Below are 18,409 nucleotides of genomic sequence, written 5' to 3'. Positions count from 1 at the left end.
AAAAGAGCCGAGATCGTCAGTTTCTCTTGCTTTGAAAGAATATTATACTTCCATTAAATGTCTTTCGTGGTATCACATTTTGATACTACCCCACGGCGTATCAAGGTCAGTATTCGCATAGCTGGTTTCCGTCTGACGCCAAAATCACTCGCACGAGATATGGGGGCCCCAATGGTGCATGTCTGCTGAGGGGCGAGGACACATCACAAAGAACTGACACCACATAGAATCCGCAGGTGTAGTACATTATATGTAAATGGAAAATGGTGGATGGGGATGGGGGGGGGAGGGGGAGAAAGGAAAGGGAATTGATTACTGAGGTCAGATGCATAGCGAGCATGGAGCAGCAAGCATGGAGGAAATAAACAGGGACTGTGTGTAGGTGGCACTAGGTGAGAATGCGGATAGACCGTGAGGCGTGCCCAGATAGTGCGTGCAGAAGCGACAATACTGTGTATCGAATGGCGCAGAGGTTAACGCTCCTGCCTGGTAAGAAGGAGATCCCAGGTTCGAATCCCAGTCCAGTACACATTTTCACTGATAGTCGCTGATTCCACGCATTGTCCCGATGCAACTGACATCGGTAATCCCTTCCCTTTCTTCCCCCTCCCCACTCCCCAAACACACACACACTCAATTTTCAATTTACATACCTCTCTTTTTGTTCCAACCTGGCTTACATTGAGGCAGTTCGACTATTATTCTTGCTGCATTATTTGCAGTGAGTCTTCGTATGGTTGTTGAAATACAAGTTAAGTAAATATTCTGTTTCTGGTGCTATGTTGTTAGCTAATCATTTTTGCTCCTGTTCAGCATTCCAGCGACGACAGTTGCCACATCAAGCTGTATCCCACCTTTACTTACCATTGTGTACGAAGTCTCACACAACATATTTAGACTGGTTTGATACTGTCCTCCGTCTAGTCTTATATTATGCTAATCACGTAATCTGTAGCTGGATGACGTGTCTAGGCTAGCGTTAAATTCGTTAATGAGGCAATGCACAGAGTTTTGCTAAAAATTAAGAGGTCAGTGTTAGCACCTGAATGTCATCACTTTCATGCCCCTTAAAGTATTTAAGTATTATACGGCAGGAGAGTTCTCAGGTGGCATAACTGTTATCAGTTCCGTATTTAATTGTCTTTTGAAGTGACATCGCACGGCTATGATGCGAGATGAGAGCTACCGCGCCATCCGGTCCTCCCGACTGCAGCACCACTTCAGCTGAACCTGCAACCGTTTGCCAACTGCTCGACTCCAGGGTCATTCCGATATCAGCTACGTGTTCTGTGTGACCTTTTCCCCCCTTTACCAACGTACCATCGCTATAGAACACCGCCTACCACGCAATACTAGCACGAAGCGTCCTCTGTGACGCAATAATGGCACGAAGTACTCTGGGCTACACAGCACTGCCATGGAGCGCCCTCTGACATTTAATACTGGTAAGAAGCACCCTCGACCACACAGTATTGTTATCAAACACCCTCTGCCACGCGACTTCGCAAAAATTAGCCCTCTGCCACACAACACTAGTATGAAGCACTTTCCGCCATGCATTGTGGTGAGTCGTGGCGACTTCTTTCGAGTCGATCATTGGCTGCATGTGTATCTATGCTTCAGTGCCGCCCTGTTTGGCTAGGTGGCGCTCTGGGTCCACGTGGTGACCTAAGCGAGGCGGAGTTGGTATAGCGGCAATGGTTCAAATAGCTCTGATCACTATGGGACTTAACATCTGAGGGCATCAGTCCCCTAGAACTTAGAACTACTTAAACCTAACTAACCTAAGGACATCACACACACCCATCCCCGAGCCAGGATTCGAACCTCCGACCGTAGCAGTCCGTATTGAAGCGCCTAGAACCTCTCGGCCACCGCGGCCGGCTATAGTGGCAATGAGGCGTGTGCACGGAGCTTACCAAGACCGTTTACAAGGAAGTGTACGCTGTTGGGCGTGTTGTACACTGGTGGTAGCTCCGTGGACTGTGCGGACTGGTAGCATTTTTCATTGGGTACTGTCTTGGTGGTCATGCCGTATTTTGGTTGTACGCTGGTCGACGGGCAGAACTGATTTTGATTGCCTTCCGTTTGTCCATTAAAGCCATATTTGTGGAGAACGAAGTCAAACTTCCGAGAGAGAAGGTATTACCACTCCGAGCTCTGGACGCAAGCTCTTGTTCGCAAGCATTGTAACTACTTTCTTCTGCATCTGCATTGCCAGCGTGGTGGAGAGGTGGCTTGAGACTATCTTAAATGACTTCCCTCATCCACTTTGGTCTGGCTATCTGTAATGAACGATTTGTTTTAAATTCATGCATTTATTTGTAAATTGATGGTGTGTTCTCGTATTGCCCACGTGGATGTAACTACGGTTACGTAACTGGATGACTGTTCCGCTGGGTGTATGTGACCGTTTATTTACTGTGGGCTCACTGATGGAACTGTGGTAAAGTTATTGAAGCTATTGAAACGTAATTTGCCTTATTTTAAGTTCTGGGAATTTACGCGTAGCATGCTGCGCAGCATTACACGTCTCGGTGAACCAAATTAGTGACATGACAAAAATTTCGTAGCAAATTATATATTTAAGACTTAAGCAAATTTCTTGTGCTGTCTAATTAGTAGATTAATTACAGTTTATCGTGTTTGCAAACTTGAAGATGTTATTGAGTTTTCAGGGTAGTAAGACCCAGGTATTTGGGCCAACGCTTAAACTGACAAAGGAAATTTAATACTTACGCTGTAGTTCAAATTTGGCCTACCGCTCTTGCAGCTAACCCGAGTTTTCCACATTGTCTCTCGACTAATAAGGTTTGATGTCTTAGGTGTGCCTCTCATCCTAATTGTTAATGTATCGCTTGCGTGGGGCTACCTTGCTTGCGTTGATCGTCCGCGCTTGGGTAGCTGAGTGGGTCGCGCTGGCCAGTTCGTACATCATTGGTCGAGAACGGACACCTAGACATCGGGCAACACATCTGTTTTTCGAGGGAGTTGCTTGACGTTCCAGGAAGTTACTTACTGTAATGTTTGATGTTCCTGCGTCTGATCTTTTATTGTCTTGCTTAGCAGTTTTATGGGCCTAGTCTTCCCTCAATTATATGTTGTTCTGACACTTATTTCTCTCAGGCAATATTACTGATAAAATTCCAATCATTCTAGTAATTTCGATCCAAATAAGGGTGCCATTTCTTGTACAACTAGCTGTTTTTAAGGGCTGAGTCAGTATGGTAAATAATTAATCTACAGTTTTCTTCTGAGCGTTAGCCGACCTGTGAGTATTGATTTTGTTCATATTAATTAGTCACATAACATAGTTTTGAGATTGGTAAAGCAAATTATGGATTAATTGGTGGTTTAAAGTAACTTTCTTTTATCTGAAAGTTTAATTAAATCGTTGTTTTCTGAATGCTTATGACAAATATGTGTTTGTTTTGTAAATTAGACGGCCATTGCTGTTGAACAACTTGGGGTCAAGTCCTTCCATGTAAGTGTTTTCCCAGAAATTCCTCAGGGAATAATTTGCCCATTTCACATGGAACAAAGCACCATCTCCCAAACATCATTTCTACAAATTATGTTTTCCCGTGGAAGTTTGATCCTTGGTATGAAACCCTCTTTGCCGCATAAGACTTGTACAGAGAGCCCTTTGCCACGAAACATTTGTGAGAAGCAAGCCTACCCCCTTCCGCCATGCACCCTCTGCAATGTATCATCACTACGAGGTATCCTCAAGCATGTAATGTTGCATGATCCACCTCCTGCACCGCAGCAGTGTTATGAAACAATCTCGACCAAACAACTTTGGTAAGGAGAATGTTCTACAAAGTTACATGGGAAAGAAGCACCCTCCACCTCGTGATATTGGTACAAAGCACCCTCTCCTGTGTAACATTCATACAAATCACTTTCTGCCAGATAACAAAGTTACAGAGCACTGCGCGAGCTACCGCAGTTTCAAGTTCAGACATTGACTGGTATATGACAGTGGCATCGTTTTCACAATAAGGGAGAAATTCAACTCATCATAGTTCAGACAGTTTGCAAGAAATATTTGAAAATGGTACACACAAACACTACTTCTTAATCAGTCTAATACGGAATGCAATAGCAAAACCCCTTTTATATTTCCTTAGATTATCCTGAACATTTAGACATTCACCGGAGAATAAAGAATGAGTATTTAACAGCAGGTCTGCAGAAAACAAGCGTTCTGAAGTGGTGCACCAAGTTCCATGCTGGTCGCCGTTCTACACAACATGCTGGTCGATCTCAGAGGCCGTCAGAGGCTATGCCAACTCAGAGCTCAGGCACCCACCTCCCCGTGCGAATATATTTCAGCCCCTTTTAAAAGTCGCTGAATGTTGGACGTCGATGTGCGCCATGCATTAACGGACTCCTTCAGGCAGGCGTTTTACTGAACTGGTATCTTCAACCTGTTGCATCGCTGTAATGATTGCCTCAATGCTCGTGGCTATTCTGCCTGATCTGTATACTGATTCTGGACTGTACAGTTTTCGAATGGAAACTTTTTGATTGCCCCTTATATATAAACTCAGTTCATTGGTTTCGAAAGCTGAATGTCCAAGCTTGCCTCCCATAGCCAAACTTTTGAAATCCACACTGATACTTTGGCAATCCGCAAGTAAGACTTATACCGACTAGAAGTAGGTTTATATAATGTAACTGTGCAGCTGTAATTGTGAAGTGTGTGTTCTTTGTTAGTTAAGGTCATTGATTTGAGACAGGAAATTTAGAGTTCTGTAATGTATATATAAGAAAAGCTAAATGATATTTAAAATAATGACATTTCATAATATGTGTATATTTAAAAGGAAAACAATGTTATTGGAAACAGGTTCATGCTTAGGGCACGTGTATTGTAAAATGTGAAAGATGTAGGCAAGTCCCTCCGCAACGGAAGTGGCTCGGAGCGATGTAAAAGGTGGCTTTGTCGGTCGAACTGGGCGGCTCCTTCGTGGAAACGATTCGCAGTCAGTGGCTAGCCGTTGCATGGTATACATCGACGGTGCCAAGGGAGGCAATTGGAAGCCGCTTTGCAAGGAATTTTGCCTCGAATGTGGATTTGGCTGTTGCATGGTACTCTCGGCAATAAGGAATGGCTCTAACACATTAAAAATCCTTCGCCAAGAAGAAATTGTATAGAGCATGCAGACATCAAGAGCCGTTAGTATAGTTAGCTGCCACGTCGCTTTCCACCACAACTTCGCCACTGCTCCACCAACTCCATGCATACACATATGTATCCGAGCGTAAGTGATATTAATAATAATCCAAGTGCTATAAACCTGTGTTTAGAACCCTAATTTTTATCCTGATCATGAACCTATGCAGGATCCCTTCCTAAGTATTCAGAAAATCGAGTATCCTGTTTCACATGAGCTAGTGATTTATTTGTGTTTGTTAAATGTGCAAGGATTAGTGAGAGTTGAAGTTAGTGTGTTGCTAAAGTGATCTCAGTTTATTGCAAAGTATCGTTTTGCAAAAATTCACTGCCAGACTGAGTAAATGTTACTGTCCAAAACACCTGCTTCACAGGTGATGGAAAAAGGCAAATAAGTTATAGTAATTTGAAATTTAATTTAGCTTTGATTAATATCATGAATGAATTTTTGAAGCATCAGTGTTGAATAATTTGCCTTGAAAATAGTAAAAGCATAAACTATTCCAAATGGAGTTGAGATTAATTTTGTTTGAATTAGCCTTTGCTACTGAAGTAATCTTAGAGCTTGACTAGTGACACCACACCAGTTTATGAGTCCCCATCATATTCTTCACATATTATAAAGATAAATGGACTATTATTACTGCTAAGGAAATCAGATATATTTCCATAAATGGGAGTATAAACAGGATGATTGTGGTATTATTGAGTTGTCGTATTTACATATCAGTTCAGTCGGAAGTCCCTCCTTGCCAATTTTAGTTCTGCACTTCTTGCAGGAACAGTTCAGTAATGATCCAAGTAACAATATTGAGTGTAGCTCTTATTAGTGTGAGTTTCGTACGATTTTGCCTTCTACGATTACTAGTATGTGCATAACTGGTAACTACTACTACACAGCTCAGATGGCCCTGTGTCCCTTTGTATTCTGTGTACTATTCAAAGGGAAATTTTAATGAATGTAACTTCCATAACTAATATTTAATTCTGTTAAGCATATATTTCCAAATTCAAGTGCCAAATTGGGCTGGCGATCGTTCGATTTTTCATTCGTATATAAACTTTACTACTTTCATTAACCCCAAAGTTAAAACCTGTTTATTTTTTTCTATTAATTACACTATATTCAAAATTACAGTCCGATACGTTCATTCATTAGGCAGACACGCGGTCAAAATTTCCTAAATCCCCTCAGAGGGTAACATTAGCTCGAGTAACGGCAGGCTAGTTTTATATGTGGCTTGTCCCTTGGCAGGACTAAATGTTCGGTGGTTAGGGAAGAATGAAGTATAACAATCTGGTGACGTATGGCAAGTTAGCGTTGCACGTGGCTTTTCCCGTGACTGGACTTACGGAAGGGTGTCGTATAACGAAGGCAGTGGTATACGCAGAAGACACCATTTAATGATCTTGATTCCTTCATTGAAACCAGGCTCAACTTTCACTACACTCTGCTAGATGTCAGTAACTCACATCATTCTTTATCAATAATCTCAGTTCTACTCTCGCTAGAAAGGTTAATTAACGGTCGCTCCTTCTCCTTAACTTTTGTATACATGTATATGAGTATTAATTAATAATCGCTGGACTTCTTAAATCAGTTACTCCTTTGAACACAGTCCTAAGATTCTGCTGCAAACCAACGGAAATAGTTACGGGCCGAGCAACACTTCAGCTCCAGACACCTACAACGTTACGTGCACGCTCCTTGCGTAGTGAAACAATGCCCGTGAGACTCGACAATGCCCCGGCCGCAGAAATTAGGCACATACAGTACCAGAGGTTCTAAAATATCATTCACGCCTGCTAGTTCCTGCGAATAAAATAGAAGTTGTGTAGCATAGGAGTCTCCAAATATTTTATCCTGTAGCCCACAATGCCTCTTCCATTTAGTCCCAAGGACTAAGACCTAGCTACAGCCTAAGTTTTCTTGAGTCTTGATACCTCAGTACTCCTCTGAACTCCTCGGTGCAAAACAAAAATTTTCGTGACGTTTATCACTGCTGCCGGTCTTCACGAGCTGCAGTAGTCATTATGTACTGAACTGTTTATTGTTTGACCTTGAGCTGTGGGATTAATTTCATTTCTTATACATACTGCAGATAAATACCACTAGTGAAGGTCCTTGTAACACACTTTCACGAAACCTTGTTACTTCTGTGCATCATTAACATAATAGCAAGCGGTCAAAGTGTAATGCGAGTTGCATATGGCATCAGCACTGCGAGATATCTTCCCACCGCAACATCCCTCGCCAAGCAATGGCAACAGTTCCCAGTAGTATTACTTGTGTGTGGAATTGTGTAAATGTGGAAAAGAAATGGCAGATAGACAGCGAATGAAGAAATTTTAAAGAGCAATGGGGAGACCAATATTTCGTGATTGAGTCAAGTAACGAGGCAATGTGTGTAATTTAAAGTGAAATAATATCAGTTCTCAAAAAATACAATGTCCGTTGTCATTCTTAGAATTATTCCAGATTTATCGGAAGCCAATGATCAGAAATATATACTTACTTGAAATGCGGTTTCAATTCTCAGCAGATGTTGTTTAGGAAAGTAAATATTGAACAGGAAGCAGCAACTCTTGGTAGTTTCCCCGTGGCTCATTCAGTCAATAGCAAAACATGGAAAATCACGTACTGATGGCGACTTAATTGCGTGATTGTACCAGATGAAGAAATTTCTCCCGAAAAACCATTTATTTAAAAACATCACTTTGCCAGGAAACACTGTGGCTCAAAGATTAAATGATACTGCTGAAAATATATTAACTCACTTGACTGAGAAAGTTCAACACTTAACAGTGGTTCTCTTTGGCTCTGCATGAGTCAACAGATGTTTTAGATACTGTAAGCTGTTAACCTTTATTCGAGAGAAAAACAAAAATTATGGTATATATGGAGAGCTTCTAGACATTCACGACCATGAGAGAAGAAATTTTTAGAGGAGTAAAAAATTTGGGTCAGGTCACATATTTTCAGCCATCTTCCAACACCGCGAGCTTGTTAAAGAGACAAGCACATGAATTACCATATTATACAGCACTACGCTGGTTTAGCGGTGGAAAATCTCCAACGCTACTTTTTGAGCTCAGAACAACTATCGAAATTTACTTGATGAAAGGAATTGTCCTCTGGTTTACAAAACATTGAGTTATTGAAATTATCATTTTATACAGATTTAACTAAACAAATGAACTACCTTAAAATTACGAAGAGAAAAACAGATAATGCCTGATTTGAACAGATATATTAAATCCTGTGGATGAAAAACTGTTTTGTTTGTCTTAATTGAACGAAAGCTGACTGAATACAGAATTGTCGGCGGTTCTGTTTTACAGAGGCGTAATTTATAGGAGAACACGTGACTTAGTGCTTATTTATAATGGCTAAGGAGAATGACCCAGTCCAGAAGGAGGTTTTAGAAATGGTTGTTAAGGAGTGGAAAAAATAACACTAAACTGATTCTTTTTGTGAATCATCGTTCGTTAAGGCAGTCAGTTTCTTACATTTTTTTCTACTCGTTGTGCGAATCACCCGTTATGGGATGTGTTCGACGAGCAAGGTTCGACTGTAATAAAAAGAAATTGCGGCGGGCCTGATGCCATGCATATCTGACCAGTTACCGCGGGCTGGGTTGGCCCCGCAGGCCGTATTTTCCAGCTCCCTGGTGTAGCGGATACAGTGCTCCTCCACTTCAGAGCTGCCTGGAATGAGTGTTCTCGTGCACAACTCAACTACCATGAGGACACTATTTAACTACAATGTTCGCTTCCTCCAAAGCTGATCTATTACTTTTTGCATGTTCATGACGGTATACCAGAACCATTTCCCTAGCGGAATGAACTTTCCAAACAGGTCTTACAAAAAAGATTACAATTTCAGTAGTCGTTATTCCCATACAAAGTACTATACATTTTTTCGCGTGAACAAATCCATTAAGTTTGTAGGAAAGCTGCTACTGATACCAAAATACAATATCCTACTAAGAGCTATATGACAGACACACTACCAGTTCGCTGCTTGCATCTAGGTGGTGTTTGTGGATCAATCACGCACTCATAACACATGACAATCAGACATCTAGGGTTTAAATATACGCATATTTAAAAAATACAAGCAAAAAATGTATATACAAACACTGACATTATATCATCTCAATACTCATGCAGCCTAGTTTTATAGCTGCAACTTGTATTCAATTTAGCTTTATACTACAGCACACCAAACCGTTCTTTTATTTAACAGCCCGTCCTATTATTAAATCAGAATTATGATACACAATGTAATTATCAATAGAACGAAAAACCAGTCCAAACTGCAAATATTTTATTTTTCATTCGATGAGCAGTTTCGGGCCAAGGCCCATTTTCTAATCGGCAAAACAAAAGTCTAAAATGGTACTTTCTAAGATGTCGAAAAATGTGTAATGAAAAATAAAATATTTGCAACTTGGACTGGTTTTTTGTTCTATTGATTAACAGAGGTTTCTGATGTAAGTTACTCGAGCAAGCTGGAAGTCCGTAAACAATGTAAATAAGCAAAATATCCACGGGTGTACTGCCGGTCTACAGTGTCCAACGGGCACAATACTTCTGCGATCATACATGTCGGCATCATCAGGTGAACTGACGGACTGAGCTCCTGTGATCGTGCCGGCACGGAGATCCGTGCACTATGGCTGCTCAGGGGGAACTGGGTTCGGTCGCGGCGGCGGCATATTTAAATACCCTCCGCCCGCGGCACGCTCCCTCTGCCGTCCGCGCCCCGCGCCACGGTCGCGCGGTGGAACAGATTGCGACGGCGTCTGAGATGACGTCGGTGTGATGGCTCTGTCCGCCGTGGTCGTCACAACTATAAGTTTGCTCGATTTACTCTTGATTAACCCAATCGCTGGTTCCCAAGCCTTGCTAAGATTATAGCCACAGTCACGGTTTATGAGGTCGTCATTGGTGCGAATTTCGATGGCCTCTCTAACAACGCTGTCACAGTATCTCGACGTCTGTACCAGAATCCTCGTGCGTTCATACTCCATAGCGTGATTTTTCGACAAACAGTGTTCAGCGACCGCCGACTTGCTCGGATACATCAGTCGAGTGTGCCTCTGGTGTTCACGGCATCGATCTTCGACGGTACGCATCGCCTGACCAATATACGACTTGCCATATTGACACGGAATCTGGTACACGCCGGCCTTCCTCAAACCGAGGTCATCTTTGGCGCTCACCACCAGTGCATGAGTTTTATTCGGAGGACAAAACACAGTTCCGACCCGGTGTTTCTTCAAAATGCGGGCGATTTTCCCCGAGAGTGTGCGCCTATATATGGGATAAACGCAGCTCCTACCTCCTCCCTCGTGATTTCATCAATCTCAACAGGTTGTGCTGTAGTGGTTGGGTGGAGAGCACGTTGAATCTGCCACTCTGAGTACCCATTTTTTCGAAATACAGTTCTCAGATGTTCCAATTCCTGGGGTACGCTCTCTGCGTCAGAGATAGTGTACGCCCTATGTACTAGAGTTTTAAGTACCCCATTCCTCTGTGAAGGGTGGTGGCAGCTGTCTGCGTGCCAATACAGATCAGTGTGCGTTGTCTTCCGATACACCCCATGACCTAGGGTGCCGTCAGGCCTTCTCTTGACCAAGACGTCAAGGAAAGGTAGTTTACCCTCCGTTTCAGTCTCCATAGTGAATTTGATGTTGGGGTGTATGGAGTTTAGATGTGTGAGGAAGTCAAGGAGTTTATCCATACCATGTGGCCAGATGACGAACGTGTCGTCCACGTAACGGAAAAAGCAAGTAGGTTTCCATTCGGATGACGACAGGGCTTCCTCCTCGAAGTTCTCCATGTACAAATTTGCTACCACCGGTGATATTGGGTTACCCATGGCGACTCCCTCCGTTTGTTCGTAGTATTCTCCATTAAAAAGAAAATACGCGGAAGTCAAGACATGCCTAAAAAGTTCAGTGGTCTACTCGTCAAACTTCTGACTAATCCCTAGTGACTATCGCAGGGGTACCCTCGTGAACAAGGAAACGACGTCGAAACTCACCATGATATCTGACTCACTCAACGTGAAGCTATCAAGGCGTTTAACAAAATCCACGGAATTACGGATATGATGAGGGCATTTACCCACATAAAGACTTAATATTCCCGTCAGGTATTTGGCCAACAAATATGTAGGTGCCCTGATGTTGCTGACAATGGGGCGTAATGGTACCCCCTCTTTGTGAACCTTCGGGAGTTCATATAGTCTAGGCGGTACCGGACCTTGGGGTAACAATTTCTTAGCGTCACCATCCGGTAAATCTGCGTCCTTGAGAAGCGACCTCGTCTTGTTGTCCACTTTCTTTGTAGGTTCAATGCTGATCTTCCAGTAGGAATGGTCATTTAGCAGGCTCTGCATCTTATCAGTGTAGTCCTTATGGAAGACAACAACTGTAGCATTGCCTTTGTCAGCCGGTAAGACAATTTCAGAGCGCTCCCTCAGATCACGAATGGCCGCCCTCTCTTTACTAGTGATATTTGACTTCATCGGCTTGGATTTCGTCAACGCACGACAAGTTTCACGACGCATTTCCTCAGCTGATTCAGGCGGAAGTCTAGCTGCAACTTGTTCAACAGCACTAACAATTTCTGCGACCGGAGTGAACTTGGGGGTGGGAGCGAAGTTGAGACCTTTCTGCAAAACCGAGACCGCATCATCACTCAACACCATGCCACTCAAATTGATGACAGTCTTGCCCGGAACACGCAGAGATGGTTTGTCAATGAGACGTGGGCGGAATCAGCTACAACCCAGGTGACACCATCAATCCAATCTTAGGAAAAAGAAGTGAAATTACTAGCCAGTTGCAAATGGAGTTTGAGTAATTCCTGTGTGATAAACTCAAGGCTCCGGCGGGTGAATTGCACTCTCTCACGTACCAATGCGACGCTGGCTCGTTTCTCACGTCTCATTGACAAACCATCTCTGCATGTTCCGGGCAAGACTGTCATCAATTTGAGTGGCATGGTGTTGAGTGATGATGCGGTCTCGGTTTTGCAGAAAGGTCTCAACTTCGCTCCCACCACCAAGTTCACTCCGGTCGCAGAAACTGTTAGTGCTGTTGAACAGGTTGCAGCTAGACTTCCGCCTGAATCAGCTGAGGAAATGCGTCGTGAAACTTGTCGTGCGTTGACGAAATCCAAGCCGATGAAGTCAAATATCACTAGTAAAGAGAGGGCGGCCATTCGTGATCTGAGGGAGCTCTCTGAAATTGTTGTCTTACCGGATGACAAAGGCAATGCTACAGTTGTTGTCTTCCATAAGGACTACACTGATAAGATGCAGAGCCTGCTAAATGACGATTCCTACCGGAATATCAGCGTTGACCCTACAAAGAAGGTGGACAACAAGACGAGGTCGCTTCTCAAGGACGCAGAATTACCGGAGGGTGACGCTAAGAAATTGTTACTCCAAGGTCTGGTAACGCCTATACTATATGGACTCTCGAAAGTTCACAAAGACCGCGACCGAACCCAGTTCCCCCTGAGCAGTCATAGTGTACGGATCTCCGTGCCGGCACGTTCACAGGAGCTCAGTCCGTCAGTTCACCTGATGATGCCGACATGTATGATCGCCGAAATATTGTGCCCGTTGGACACTGTAGACCGGCAGTACATCCGTGGATATTTTGATTATCAAATACGCCGGGAGAAACTCAAGAATCACAATGTAAATTAGACTATGCTGTCAATTTTGGTTAGTTATAGTGTCGGCTTACCTTATACAGAATATATCATACTTAATGGCGTAAAAAAATGGCTCTGAGCACTATGGGACTCAACTGCTGAGGTTATTAGTCCCCTAGAACTTAGAACTAGTTAAACCTAACTAACCTAAGGACATCACAAACATCCATGCCCGAGGCAGGATTCGAACCTGCGACCGTAGCGGTCTTGCGGTTCCAGGCTGCAGCGCCTTTAACCGCACGGCCACTTCAGCCGGCTACTTAATGGCGTAGACGCGTACAGTTGCAAGTACATGATACTAGAAACAAAAAAGTTTCGGTACAAATTGGCTATGAAAACTTCTTTATCCTTGTTACAGTGAAGCGCGTTTGTTCTACGGTATAAGTGCTCATAGCACTTAACGTATGCATTTTAGTGCTCAAGTTTAATGAGACTTTTTTCTTTTATTGTCGTGTACTTTCAACTGTATGCTTTTATGACATTAATTATGATTTCAGTTTATAGAAATCATATTCAAACTATAGTATTTCACTTTCTATTGTCTGGCATAGTTTACCACTATTCGTTGCAGCTACAGCACAGAACCATGTCCATGAGAATTTTGTTGATTGAAACTGATACGCTAACAAAAGTCTCCGCAGTATTAGGACGAACCGGAACAAGTGCCTAAAACGTGTGTGTACTGTGAGTACTCAGTCTACAAAGAGGCAATGTTCCTTTGATCTTCCATGTCATTGATTAATCTGCATTGTGATAGAGCTGTGTTGTTGCGAACCATAGTGCTCTGAACAAGCGTTACCTCGATCCGTGTGAGGATTAATTGATACTCCGCCGCCATTGCAGAGAGACTGGATTGACCACACTGATTCAGGCGAGGATTTATGTTGCAGCTTCCGGTAATACGATCGTTGCAGTTGCGATTGACCTGTTACAAATCTCGTTCGTACTAGCATGTTTGGCTTTCAGTTAACAGGTTAGGCCTATCATTGCAGTAAGATTCAGATTTATACGCGGTTCCGCCGTGAAATGTCTACTAAATGGAGATGCATGTTCCCTGTACTGTGTGCCGGCTTTGCGAATTACGATGCGCATGCGGCTCTAAAAGATCGCATTTATGATACTGTAATGCTCAAATGAGTGAACAATCTAACTCATGTTATTCATGTTACTTGCCGTGACAGAATTTGATAGAAAATGACGGCTCAGAATTTGATATAAAATCACGACTCCATCTATTAGTAAACAAGTTGAAAAAATATGGATCACCTAAAAATTTTCCACGCGTGCTCCGTAACAGAAATCAGTCTTTATTGATTTTTTACGTTTTGGTTATTCCAATTTTGTTTCCTGTAGGTTTTCCAACTATAGTTCCATGATGTTATTCTAAGAACTGAAAACAAGAGGTAGAAATATTATATAAAAACAGCGTATCTCTTGTCATAGCTGGTGTGTTCGACTTCTAAACTCACTACGGTTAACAGTAAGAAAAGTTACTCCAATGAAATCCTATTAAAGAAATTAGATGAACGTCAGCTCCCATTGCTCTCCTGTCAGTTACAAAAAGTGATGATTTCATTGAGGCTATACATTATTTACAGGGAGGGTTCCAGGGCCATACGGCACAAGCCGTCACCGCTTGGGCCGCCAAGTTGGGAGAGCCGCCAGACGCGCCACAGCTGTGAGACTTCTATACAGGACGTATCGCAATTTGCAGCGACCGCTTGGGGCACCAAGCTGAGGGGGGCGCCCAAGTGCAACATTTGTATACAATGCGGATCACAATTACTAGCTGAAACTGACATGGGTGAGAGTGTACGTAGAAAACGCTTGTGTGTTCTCAAACCAAGTAGCCAATTTCAACCAAGTAGCCATTGGTATGAACATATGATCGCACAACTTATTAGTAGCTCATCATGAACGCAAACATGCCGTTCATACATCTGAACATGTATCATTTTATTTCATTTTCGTTGTTTTTGTTGTAATGGGCTTACAATCTAAAGACTAGGTCAACGCAGATCTCTGTGTAAAAACTGCAAGGCACATCAATTAAGAACCTCCTCACTGTAGTCAAATTAGTCTCCCTCTGCAATTATTTATCCCCCCCCCCCCACACACACACACACACTTTCCACCACTACCAAATAATAGTTTCTTGAAACCTGTTAATCTATCGCTTTTTTTAGTCAAGTTAACGATAAAGATATTTCCTTTACGATTCGATTCTGTATTTCTGAATTACTTACCCAACCTACCCAATAAATCTTCAGGATTCCTCTGCAACAGCACACTTCCTTCACGTGCGTAGTTTCGACACCCTCGTCTCTCATTCTCATTGGGCTTCAAAAACGGTTCAAACGGCTCTGAGCACTATGGGACTTAACAGCTGTGGTCATCAGTCCCCTAGAACTTAGAACTACTTAAACCTAACTAACCTAAGGACATCACACACATCCATTCCCGAGGCAGGATTCGAACCTGCGACCGTAGCAGTCGCGCGGTTCCGGATTGCGCGCCTAGAACCGCGAGACCACCGCGGCCGGCTTATTGGGCTTCATTCCAGTGACCTTTGGTTCTCACTGACGGTCCATGAGACTTTGATTATTGTACGTTTGGTCTTCTATTGGTTACACTCAACATATTCGTTTCACACAACACGGTTGTTACATGCCAGAACTGGTATAATTGAGGTTTACATTAAGGAGCAATACTGAAGTCGAAGTGCTTATGTTTTGGGTCACTTCATGTACTACAATATTTTTGTTGAGTTTGTCACAATAACGGCTGCAGATGAATTTATACACTTTCTGAATCTAGTGTGGTGTATTTAGAACGGTCAATAAAGCAATTTAATTGATTATTTAGTAACGGCACACTAATGAAATACAGCTGAAAGACGCTAAAATGTCATCCAAGGAAATAAATCATACCAATAACTCAGTAAATCATTTTCCGACAGGCTGTAAAATTGCATATTGATGATGCAAAAAAAAATATTGCCACTGACTGAATTCTCTGTAGGTACTTGGCTGAAAATAATAGGGTACAAATAAACAAAATTAAAAATGAATAAAAATTAAGAAAGGAACATTTTGCTGATTTTTTAACAACGTGCATTGATAAACGGTTTTCGACTTCTTGGGACCCAATCACGTGACTTTTCTTAGGCTACAATCATATGACAGCAGATAAAATAACATTGAACTGTCAGAGATATTATGTGGTGTAGCTTACGTTTGTTCTAATGTCCCTACCTGTCTCATGTTGCTTTAACTGCTGATGCGACAGCCTGTTATGCCTGATGACGTCGAAAGTTTCAGAAACCACTTATTCCGAAAGTAAATGAGAGTTACTGTCGAACATCGAAACAGTTTTATTTTACTAAAAGCATATTTTTTACAAAAAACCGGAATCTGTTTCTCCACATAATGTCCATTTAGCTCTAGGCATTTACTCCTCCAGAAGACTGTTTTGTCATTTCTAAATAGTATATTCGTTATTTTCCAGCTTACACAACATTCCGATGTTTCGAAAATTTATTTATCCCAAGAAATTATTGAACTTCATTCGGTATATAATTACCTACTCTGTCAATAGTCTTTCGAATATCTTCTGTACAGATACTACTGCTGTTATCGAGCATTGATTCAGTTCTAACAGGTTGTCCGGCAGGTCGGTAGCCGTACTGCGCATACGACTGCGTTTGCACTAAGTCCCCAAGGGTTTTCCACCACTCAGTTTATCATTGTCCCAAGGTCTACTCAAAAGTATAGTATAGTATAGTAACTTTCTTCACTCATTTTCACGGAACCGGCAACAGTAATTTTTGCAAATGAGCGTTTTATCTTTTGACCATTAAGAGAAAATAAATTAGTCGTACTGCTTAACACAATTATTAGCTGATTCAGATAAATATACTATATTTATCAAATCAGCCTTATGTAACGTGGGCATTGGAAGTTGATGCTTGGAGAGAATTCATGAAATGTGCCTCAGTAGCTCTAATCGTTGAGCATGAACGTTAAAACCAAAGATCAGAATTGTAATTGCGCCTAGCCGTTCAGCAAATGAGCGTCACTTTTGTGGTGTCATCTCCATAGCAGTTCATTTTCCGATATCATTCAACTGACGGTACTTTCACGTTTTCATCGAAACACGGAAGTTAATGACTCGTAACAGTTGCAGTCGGGAGATATTGGTGTATGGAATTCTCGCCTGATGACAGACACGGAAAATGCTCGCTTATTTCGGTCTTTACGAACACCATCACTGCCTGACGAATAGCAACAAACGGACCGTGAGATTGTTGTCGACAGGGTTGATGGCTTGTAAAAGTTACTGCCGGCGATTGCGTCACTCGCGCTGTAATAAAGTGCTGATCGTGCCCGACGGCTGGTACTGTGAACTGTTTTATACTCGCGGAGGCGAAGACGGCAAATTTATATGGCGATTGAAAACACGGCAGCTGGTGCCTCATTGCGAGCTGTTTCGTTTGCATCGAGTCTCGATCGGGCAGCTCCGCAGATGTACCCTTTTTACAACAGTGACTGTTAAAGAAAAAAAAGGAATGAAAACATAATGGAAAATTTATCATCTCCGAATGTATAAAAGAGGTTTAATCAAAACTCCTGCACATGAGCTTTCCCATCATATGGAGTATATTCCACTATTAATATTCAGAATATGGTGTGCATGTAACAGTCCTGCTGACAACATCGCTGATATAATTTTTCTTTATTATTTGCTGTACTTATATGTTACGTACAGCCTAGGAACTAAAACGCTCGTGTTTCGAGAATTTTATAATTCTTTATTCAATTCTTTTAGTTGTTTTAGGTATAGCTTACTGCACAGTCCCAAAACCCAAAAGTCCGTTGTACAGTTTACCTCTCACTAATATTTATGAGGAAAGAAAGTGTAAAACGCAAAATGAGGTTATCCCACAAAATTAACTTTCTTATCGAACAGCTTTTCGGCTTAGAAAGCCTACTTCAGCCAATAACTGACTATTGTCGTGTACGAGACAACATAGTGCACTAATCATAAACCACACTCCACAATGCCTTCTCCACGAGTGCATGTACAACTGTTAACTGTTGTGTCTGCTCTGCAACATTATGTGATGACAGTGAGAACTAAGTTTCCCTGCTACTGCACCATGAAAGGATTAACACTGTTTTGCCAGTAGAGTGTCAGCATTTGTTGTGTCATGAAATAATGTATCAGCATGAGGTCGTCAGGCAATTTGTCGTACGTTTAGCTGGTTTCGTTAACAATATTTTACATTTGTTTTATTTGCGTTCAAGTAAAAGAAAATAGTCATAAATCCGCAACTTATTCTTTTAGTAGCCAAATTTAGCCAGTCACCAGAAAGTTGTACTGGCTACTAAACTTAAACAAAGACAGCGAGGAATGCGAAAAATTACGACGTATGGCAACCCTGCTGTGAACAACTTAGCAAAAGTTATCCGTATAGTGCGTGAAGGGAAG

The sequence above is a fragment of the Schistocerca nitens genome, chromosome 4 (genome assembly GCF_023898315.1).
Source record: "Schistocerca nitens isolate TAMUIC-IGC-003100 chromosome 4, iqSchNite1.1, whole genome shotgun sequence".
Classification (NCBI taxonomy): Eukaryota; Metazoa; Arthropoda; class Insecta; order Orthoptera; family Acrididae; genus Schistocerca; species Schistocerca nitens.
This window is presented reverse-complemented; position numbering follows the sequence as displayed.